Here is an 11,336-nt window from a genome sequence, read left to right as displayed (position 1 = left end):
AGGAATAAGAAAAGGATACAAGCTTAGCTCTCACATCTAGCAAACACGTGGAAAGAGGTCTTGTTAGATATAAAATGTTCAAGGTAGAAGAAAAAGCCATTACAGTGAGCCCTTAAAAAAGAAAAAGAAAGATCTCGAAAGAAAGCTTATTTTTTCTGTCTTAATAGAAATTATGCAGCCAAATGCAAAGGAGATAAAACAAGAGAATGCGTATCTAACCCACAAGAAATAACAGTTTCTGGAAGTAGAGGTGGCCTTCTCTGGAGATTTATTAGGGATTATTTTCTGATTCACAGCCCAAATTTCTCTGAAACTCACTAATCTCCCTCAGGGCACCCTGTTATAACAATACCTCCTCATTCATTCTGCTTTTGACTGCAATTCCACTTTAAATGTTAATTTTAGAGGAGGTTTTACTTGCAATTAACCATACGATTATATTGTAATCATACTGAATTCCATACTCTGAAATGAATTTAGCATAATCTGGACCTAAAGAGACAATAAAGTTAACACCCACTGAGTTTACTAGGGAGTCAGACATCTAGCACCTTCATTAATTGGAGACACAAAATCAACTAAATTATAGAACGTTTTCAGAAATAGTAAAAGGAAAATCCAACATAAAAACATATTCTCTTGACTGTTTATTCAACCAACTAGGCTGTCTATCAAATAAAGAAGTTAAAAACCAGTATAATATTCCTAGGATTGGTAATGAGAATGCAAAGAGGGTTGTGTGGACTTGGCCCAGTAAAAATATGGCCTGCTGGAGAGGAAGCAAAGCTGCCGGCACTGTCTGTAAGTCCTTTGGAAAAGGCAACAGCACATCTAATGGGATGTTCAGTAATCAAGAACATTTGCATCGTGGCTCATTTAGATACTTGTGAAATTTTTGAGGGCTTTTTTTTTCCAAAAACCCATCATGCACCATGTTTGTTTAGATTATGTTCATAAATCACTAAATTAGAAAAGACATACCATGGGATGAATTGGGAGATTGGGATTGACATATATACACTAATATGTATAATATAGGTAACTAATAAGAACCGTATAAAAAATTAATTAAATTAAATTAAAAAGGCAGAACCAGCAATGAACAAGTGGAATTTGAAATAAAAAACACAATAGCATTTATACTACTACCCCACAAAATGAAATACTTAGGTACAAATGTAAAAAAATATGTACAGGATCTATATGAGTAAAACTACAAAACTCCGATGAATGAATTCAAAGAACAAAACAGAGAGAGAATCTATGTTAATAGATAGGAAGACTCAGTACTGTCAAAATGTCAGTTCTTCCCAACTTGATATATAGATTCAGTACAGTTTCAATAAAAGTCCTAGGCAGTTATTTTGTGGATATTGACATACTGATTCTAAACTTTATATAGAGATGCAGAAGATCCAGAATAGCCAATACAAAATTGAAGGAAAAGAACAAAGTTGGAGGACTGACAGTACCTGACTTCAAGACTTACTAAGACAAGCTGTGGTAATCAAGACAGTGTGATACTGGCAAAAGAATAGACAAATAGATCAATGGAAAAGACTAGAGAACAGATATAAATCCATATACGTATAGACAACTAATATTTGACAAAGGAGCTACGGCAATACCATGGAGCAAAGATAGCCTTTTCAACAAATGGTGCTGGTTCTGGAACACTTGAAAAAAAAAAAGAAGAAGAAGAAAAGACCTACCAAGGCTCAGTGTTTAAGAGGTGATTAAAAGAAAGAGAGAGAAAGCCATCAGTATCCTTCTTTAATATCTGCTTCTATGCTGACAGGCATCTCCTTTTCTAATATATGTATAAGGGTCAAGGCTATCATCAGGAGTCCTAAATCATTACCCAAAGCCTAATAAGCATTGATCTAGTGTGAGTCCATTCCTATGAGGTTCAATTTTCCTTTGCTCAGACAGGGTTTCCCTACCTCAAATAGAGAATAAAATAGAGAGTGTAGTTATTATTAAATTAGGTAATACTGGGAAAGTTCATCACTTAGTTCTCTACTCATCTTCACCTTGCTTTACAATACTTTTCCTTGGGGAAAAAAAGAAAAAGACAGAAAATTAGAAAAATATATAAGTGATTTATTTCCTGATTTCAATTTGGGGAAGAACTTGTTAAAGTGAAAAGGAAATGGAAATAATATAAAAAAGAAAATAGATTTTATTTCATAACATAAACTCCTTGATGTCAAAATTACTGTATAAACATAAATCAAAAATAATTTTTATTTATTTATTTATTTTAGTTTATTTATTTGTTTATTTTTGGCTGCATTGGGTCTTCATTGCTGCTTATGGGCTTTCTCTAGTTGTGGCGAGCAGGGGCTACTCTTCGTTGCAGTGAGTGGGCTTCTCATTGCAGTGGCTTCTCTTGTTGTGGAGCGTGGGCTCTAGGTGCGTGGGCTTCAGTAGTTGTGGCACATGGGCTCAGTAGTTGTGGTTCACGGACTCTAGAGCACAGGCTCAGTAGTTGTGGCAGATGGGCTTAGTTGCTCTGCGGCATGTGGGATCTTCCCGGACCAGGGCTCGAACCCGTGTCCCCTGCATTGGCAGGTGGATTCTTAACCGCGGCACCACCAGGGAAGCCCCAGTTTTTAAAAGAAATGTTAACAATAAATATGATGGTTAAAGAGTAAATAACTTTATGGAATAAAAATACTTACCATATGCTATGTGCCAGGTTCTCAACTAGATTTTTTACTTTAAATTTGTTTAAAATAAACATATTTAAATGGATCCTTATTTATAAATTCAACGTCTCGATTTTGAAGATTTATCCAAACAGAGCCAGAAAGCTTGAAATGGATTTTCCAGGTTTTGAGTCCAAATGAGTGCAGCTCTAAAACTTGTTTTTGTTCCACTTTTCCAGGCTGCTCATTATTAAGAAACATAAACGGCCATAGTATTTGGCATAAAAATTCCACTTCTAGATATGAACCATCATTTATAATGATAATTAGTAAATATATAAATACCAAACAATAGAAGGCTGGTTAAATAATTTATGGAATTACAATATAATGAAGTAGAATATTTAATAACATGCAAACATAGGCAAAATACAGTCTTAATTTTTTTAAAACTTGATACAAAATGAATTTATTTTTGTATAATTTAATTGATGTTTTATTTCCTATTTACATGTATCTTTTTATCATGTCTATCATTCTTCCTATATATGGGTATTATCTTGATATTGGGCTCATGGTTGCTTTTTAACTTTATAGTGTTTACCATTTTCCAAATTTTATTTAATGATCGTGTATTACTTTAATACTTGGGAAAATAAGCCACACACACAAAAGTGAGATATGTTACAGTAACATGCTTTTCAAACATTCAGAAGGATTTAAAATAGGTCCACTAAGCTTCTAGAATCCAGCAATGTGTTATTATTGAAATGGTATTTCTGACCATTTAGCTGTGAAAGCCTACTACAGTGATAAATTTGCAGGTGAAATTAAAATAACAAAAAAATAATTTAACTCATATTCACCAACCTTCCCAAGGAATCTCAGAATTATATAGATCAGAGTGTAATTTGACCTCTAAAACAAAGCTAAACTAAAAAACAATAACAAGAACCTATCACCCTACCATTATCCTTACTACTAAAGGTAGCAAATTATGTATCAAAACGGAGAAATGTATCTCTAATTTTCTTTGCAGAAATAAGCCTTGATGAAGCTCAAACCTTTGCAGCTTGGGCTGTGAGTTAAGCACCTTAGTTAACTGTTTTTGCACAATTTTTCCAAAATGGCAGCCTTAAGGTAGCATCTTAAGCCTTTTTCGTGTCTATTCAGGACATCACTGACTCCATCCCCACCCAGAGACTAAACCCCTGCCCCTGTGACAAAACTCCTAGGAAAAACTGACTTTGTGTTTCTCTGAAATGTAGATAAATTGTGTTTGTCTTTCATATACCCATAGACTTCATATTCAACAATGAATGAAGAGAAAGCAAAGTGAAGTAGAAAATCTTTATATGCCTGTTCTGCTTTCCTATAGTTTCTGGAATTCTCTGGGGAGTTCAGGGTTTTCTGCAGGGACAGGAAAAGTACAAAAAAATTATTGTTCAAAAGACTCATCTCTGTCCATGGCAGTTAAGGAGGAGAGGAACAGGTCAGAAGCAACAGATAATTCCTGTTTTCTTTTGGCACTTTGTTCTACTTCTAAACCTTTTTAATAGATCCATATTTGTGATATTTATCTTGTTCTTCTTTAAAAAATATTGAAAGCAAAAATCTTCTTCTAATTGATCTCTGAAAGCTTTCTGTGACATTGAATATATTGCATTTATATTTATAGGTTACTTTATGTCTATCTGTATCTATCTAAATGTGCACATGTATGCAGTTCTCTCTCACACACACACACACACACACACATACAACATACATGCCTCTTCCATGTCTGTAACGTTCATATTTGCTTGTTTGCTTGTTCATAGGTATGTGCTACCGTGTGCTACATGGCCTTTTTGACCCAAATGTTGAGAAAGATCATGTGACTTTTTAGTATTGAGTGCATCTTTTGTAGGCAGGATGATTGCATTTTTAAAAATACAGTCAGGGACCTTTCTAATTACAAGAGAATTGAAAACAATTGTTCTAAGTATTATACTTTTTCCTTGTGTCATTTAATTTTTATCCCATGATGGTATATTCTCTATTTTTATTTATATGTATTTTCTAGTTTACACTAAATTCTAATTCCCTTAAAATTTATTTGTAATCTAATCTATAAATTTTATGCAATATACTTATAACAATATAATTAACCTGAGATTTACTTTTCATAGTTTTCTAATGATGAAAACAGAATGTAACTTACAGTTAAATGTTCAGTCTTATTCGCTCTTTATTTTTCATCATGACTTATTCTTACTAAATAGACCTTGAATTTACTTATTAAGAACAGAAGTGTCTTTCTCAGGTTAAATTTCTCCTTGTCCTACTCACTTTCTAGTTATATCTTGTAGATGAAAATTCTATGAATTTCAATCTTCTGATTTTCCATTTTTCACATGTTGGTCTAATTTCCTATATCATTTTACTTCATTCCATTAATCTTGCCTCACATAATTTTTTCTAATCAATGTTTACTAAGTATCTTTCATGTGTCCTGAGATACTCATTTTTATTTCTGTTCAACTTTGCTATGATGGGAGTATTTGAATAATTAATTCGGAAAGAAAAGGTCAGCTTGTTGGGACATTGTATTTTGCAGTGATTACTCTTTTGTCCTGGCATTGGGTAGATTGTCTCCAAAGTCAGTAGGGGAATATTTAAAGACATTCTTGTCACTGTATCTCCTGCTTTCTTGGCAGTTTGTAAAATCTTCTCTTTGTTCTTAATGTTTTAAACCTAAAAATTTTAAGTTTTCAAACATGACAAGTAGAGGCTTAGGAATGTTGTGTGTGTGTGTGTGTATGTGTTTCTACTGAAAGAGATTCTGTTATCATTTATATCCATTCCAAGGAAGCACTGCAGTTAAAATAAAAGTTTGCCAACTAATTTATTCAACTCCCTCCCTGCCCCAAAAAATAGGTGGCTGTTATTTGCTAGGCATTTGTTTCAGTGTTTTACACATAAGATCACATTTAATTATTTCAAAAATTCTGTGACAGAGCTATAATGGCCTATTTCTCTTGAGGTATCTGAGCTTTAAAAAGATTAAATAGTGGGATCAGAGAAAGAAGAAATGACAGATTTGGAATTAAAGTGCACATACCTCTAAACTTAAAGCCCAATTTTAATTCCTTACAGATTTGGCCTTCTCCATTTGCACTAATAACAACTATTTCAGATGAATGAACTTCTGTATCTTTATAGGCTTTTAGACTCTCTTGCATTTAATCATACGTTTCTATAAATTACCTTGATTTGAAATATTGGCTTTTTGTGCTAGGATATTAATTCTCTTGTCTTCCATCAATGTTTTCACTTTATCTTGCATTTTCAACTTTAATATTATCTTTATAGTATTACAGCATTTTTTTTATTTCTTATCATTTATATCTTTGGAGAGAGAGTTCATACTGAAAGTCTCATGTGTGTCTATTCTGACTCTTCTTTCTCATTTACTACTACTACATTTGATAAACATTTTTGTTTTGTTTTGTTTCATTTTGTTCTGAGATTTGTTCCTGGCTTCTCAAGCTTAACTTGTTGAGCCTTTATTATTTTGTTAATCTTTGTTTCATTTTATTACATTTTGCATTATTATTTTATTATAAGGCTTTCTAAATATATTAAATTTTAGATTAATAGAATGAATATCATGAATGTTCTTTTGTCAATGGACTCTATGCTTATAACAGTTTGAGGATCACTTTTTATGAATTTCATAATCATAGGAAGGATCATAAATACAAACTCTGAAATAACTGTGCTCATTCAGTCAGGGAGAAAAGGATCTCAGACAAAATCAGTGCTCTTGATTCCCTCTCAAAGGCAATTTCTCCTCCATCATGTTCCATATTGAAATCTTTCATATAGAAGCACTTTGTTAAGGGCTTAGTTTTCCATCAAAATCAACTTTTTAAAAGAATAACTTGTTTCATTCTCATACAGACAGGATAGCAATATATTTCAGGTAATTAATTTTTCCTTCTATTGGGTCATAGATTTTTATTAATTTAAATGGAGACTATATTGCTTGATGTGAGAGTGAGAAATGTATGTTAGACATTAAAGCTAAAAAAATAGAGCAGTATGTTCTATGTTTATGCAAAGACATATCAGCGATGTTTTCTTAGTTAAACAAATTATGAGCATTTAAAAGTGAGGTCTGTATACATTATGTACTCAAAGACAATACCTGTGTTTCAAGATCAATATGAATTTTCTCAATAATAACAAAAAAGGAACTGTTGAGATATGTTGTATCTCTATTTCCTCAAACAGTAAGTTTGAAATTTTCACAGAAGAATCTTAATGAGTTCTTTTTACAATGATTTCCAGGTGCTTATATTGCATAATGAGTGAATTAAAGCAAGAAAAATAGTTTAATATTTCAAAAGCTAATTTTAAAAATCTCTAAAGATTCAAATATTATTGAAATTTATCCTTTCTTTTATTCTATTGCTAAAGACAACAGAATCTTAAGAAATCGAATATTTGAAAATAGGAAACTTATCCCTAATTTAGAATCACATCAAAATTTTTAGTGTTCCAACTTCAATTACATTTTTTTAAAGTTCAAATTTCCTATTTTAAAGAAAATATTGTTATACAGAAATAGCTCAAAATGTTTTTATATTTACCAACATAATCCCTCAAAATTTGCTGTGAGATATTTGATTAAATCATATTATTTTATAAACAAATGATAACCTATTCTTATAAGATTAAGATTAAGTATATATGTGGCACAACTAAGGAGAAGTAAGCCCTCAGTGAAAGAATTCTGTAAGGAAAGATACCAACACATTTATTCATTTTATTATTATTATTTTTTAAACTGGGAATCAGAAACTATGTTATCAAGTGAATATCCACAATTTGAAGTATTTAACAATAACTAAGAAACTTAATAGTGTATATATTATATAAAAAACTAAAGGACTTGTTAAAAATGCTGATCACATATTCTCTAATAAGAACAATTATTTTTATCATATAAGTTTACTTACATGAATTACGAGTACTATACAGTGATTCTAAACTATGTTTCTAGGTTTTCTTCACTAACAAACTTTTGTTTGGATCAATATTCTGGATCAGTCCTGAGTTAGGTTCATGATTCTAGAGTGTTATTGCCTCATACCAAGATTTTTGATTCTCATTTCAGGTTGCTCATTACCATGACCTTAAACTTCTCAGTTTTTACATATTAATTTGGTCAAAATCAGGTAGTAAGCATGGAGTCTTATCAGTACACCCCTCTATTACGTTTGGTAAAATGCTAGCCGCTTGCCTTATTATATAACATAAATGACTATTTGCAGCTGCAACTTTCTATCTTTCACACTCAGCTGTTCAACATCTTATGTCTGCCTCTGCTTATCTCTCTTCCAAGATCACCTTTCCATACAATGAAAGAAGATTCATTTTAAAGTTATCTTTTATTGGGAAATTCATTTCATTCTCAAAGTCATAGCTTAAAATGGATACTACCATTGGACATTACCATAAATAGATATTCGTATGGGACAGTATCATAGTATTTCCTATGTGTCATGTAAGCTTCCACCCATGATGATAACCTCGAAACACAATTCCTCTTTAGTTATTCATCCATATGCAACAGCACGTGTGTTAAAGATACACCAGAGGGGTGTGTGTTATCTATATTCAAATGATTATATGAACGAAGCAATCAGAATTTATTAAATAACCTTTAGTATTCGGCATTGTATCAAATAATCTGATACCTCATTAGTATCTAGACGTTAAGAATACTAGGTCTTATTTATTAAGGTAAGACTGAAATAGGTAACATTTTTCCAATATGTGAAATTCAACACATATTTCTCAAAACCACTCAAAATCTCTATGTATGTTGTCTGTTTCCTTTATTCTGTTCATTACAGGTCAGAGGTAGGCCAAAGATCTTCAGCCTTTTTTTCATGGCAGATTGATAAGTCCATTGATTTTTTTTTAAAGTCTAAATGCTTCTTCTAATTATTTCTAAATCTGAATTTTGTATTCATAAGCATTTCTTTTTACCTAAATAAAATGTCTTGATATGAAAAGCCTGAATCAATAGCTCATGTGTCTCTGATAACGTATAGTAAGGACTATATGCTGCTTTTAATTTTCAGGTTAACATGTAGAAAACTAACTTTTTTCTTCCAGTTCAAGCCTTCAAAAATATACACTTATGCAGAGTAGACAAATATGATTATAGATAATGTATCTTGACTGAAATAAACCCTCTATCAGAGGCTAACCAAAGGATATGTCTAATGACTGACTTTCTGTGCCATTTTGTCTCGGATTATCAGCAAAGACTTAGGTAATAACTAGCAAATATCCTACCTGCATTTGGAAGTGGGGTAGAAGCCCACTAGGGACTTTATTCATCTCCTTTAGTGACAGTCTTCCCTATTAAAGTTATTTGACCAAAGAAAAGATCTGACAAACTTGTGTACTACCTAAGTACTCTAACCAATAATAATTAGGTATGTGAAACATCTGTGCTAAATGTGAGTTCTACAAGGATAGTCTTTCACTTTAGAAAATGGTAGATATGTCCTTATTTCAAATGTACACGTGCAAATTATTATTCCTATCTGAAACTGACCCTGGGATTCCTGTCTGTTTGCTTTAGGAGACTCACCTGGGACTACAGATATATTGATTTAGAGAAAATGCAAACAGCTTTAGTCTGAGTACCAGGAGATCAGAAGTCTCTACTCAGGACTGTCACTGGCATCATTTTTAGGCATTTATTAATCCTTATTGTGACTTCCATATCAGGAAGGGGGGTGAGAGAAAATATACACACATAATATTGTATATGGAAGTACATATATGTATATACATATATATACATACACATATATATGTAGTTCACAGTTACACTGTAAGGGATATGAGAGGATAAAGATGCTATATTAATATGAGCCATTAGCTGTAGTAATCTTAGAAGTAATGACATTTGAATACTTAGTTTCAAAATTTTATAAAAAGTTTCTTTCTTCCTTCAACATACATTTCCAAACTATAAATGCCTTGGAAATTTAGCAAATCATTTACAAATTTCTGAGAAACAAATACATTATCTACATCCATCTATGCTAGAATCTTCCAAATATTCTTTTGCAAAGAAAGACTAATTTGCAGTTTGCCCCACAGTTATTCTTGGTTAGGCAGCAGAAGAGCTATATGCAGGAACATGGTACCATTGAAAGTTAATTATATTCATCATCTTATTTGTCTAGTTTTTCTCCTGTTCAATGTCAACCAGGAACTACAGAGCTTAAAAAAATTAGCATAACTTCTAACTTAATGTATTTTGCAATCTCCCCTTTGCTCTTACCAGCATAAGCTAACTCAAGGATTGGCAAACACTGGCCAAATTTGACTCACCATGCCACCTGTTTTTGTAAATTGAAAGTTATTGAAACTCAGCTGTACCCATTTATTTACATATTGCCCTTGGTTGCTTTTGTGCTACAACTGAGTTGAGTGGTTGTCAAAGATAGAAAATGGACCATGAAGCCCAAAATATTTATTATCTACCCCTGTACAGATAAAATTTGTTCATGCCAGGTCTAAATCATCATTTTCTTTTACAAAGCTATGAAGAGGCAGCATTTTGTAGTGATGAAAAATATGGATTTAATGTCAAAAGCTCTTCTTCATGTCTCAAACCTCAGTTTGTTTACATATCAAAAATGACAGGTTACCCTTGTCCTTTATTTAAGTAAGGAAGATCTTTAGAGTCTGAGAAGTTGAGTCTTAACAGCTCTTGAACATGAAGTATCTAGATATTTAGGCCCCAACTAGCTCTTTCCCAATCCATGAGCTTACTTAAGTGTGAGTTGAAACATGATGCTTGTTTCTTTACCACAGACTGCTATATAGAATCCTGAAGTAGATCATGTGGAAAAGAAAATGATAGGGCAATAAAGCTCTATTTCATTAGCTATATTATCTGGGAGAATGTAAAACTTTTGAAACATGAGTCATATATTGTCACCTCTGCTCAAGATTGCATAGCTCCTCATTTCACTTGACCCTTTGTTCCACAGAAGAGAAAGCCCTGATCACAGGCTCAAAATATATTAAGTCAGTGGTGAACTAAAGCTACAAGAATGCCTATATACAGTTCAGCAATATTTCAGATTGGCTCAGCCTCCAGTTCTAGCAGCCTGAAAGAAAACATCATATAGTATTTTATGGAGGTAAATACTATATAATTCAGTCCTTACTGTTATTTAATATAAAATGTCTGGCAGAAAATTTAAAAGTTGCAAGGCACATGAAATGGCAAAAGAATAATTTTTTAAGTGACTAATAGTAAAAAGAAGAAATAGTAGATAGAAGAAACATACATGGTTGGACGATACAATTACACATGATATTAGTTAGATGATAAAGAAACTGAAGTATTATCTTAGTACCTTTGGACTGCTATAACAAAAATACCATAGACTGATAGCTTATAAAGAGCAGAAATTTATTACTCACACTTCCTGGTTGCTGGAAAATCTAAGATCAAGGTGCTGGCAGATTCAGTGTCTGGTGAAAATCTACTTCCTATTTCATAGATGGAACTTTCCAGCTGTCACCTCACAAGGCAGAAACAAGGGACTACAAGCACTGTGGAGTCTTATTTATAAGAGCACTAACTCTGTTCATGAG

This window comes from Delphinus delphis, chromosome 3, assembly GCF_949987515.2.
Source record: "Delphinus delphis chromosome 3, mDelDel1.2, whole genome shotgun sequence".
Lineage (NCBI taxonomy): Eukaryota > Metazoa > Chordata > Mammalia > Artiodactyla > Delphinidae > Delphinus > Delphinus delphis.
This window is presented reverse-complemented; position numbering follows the sequence as displayed.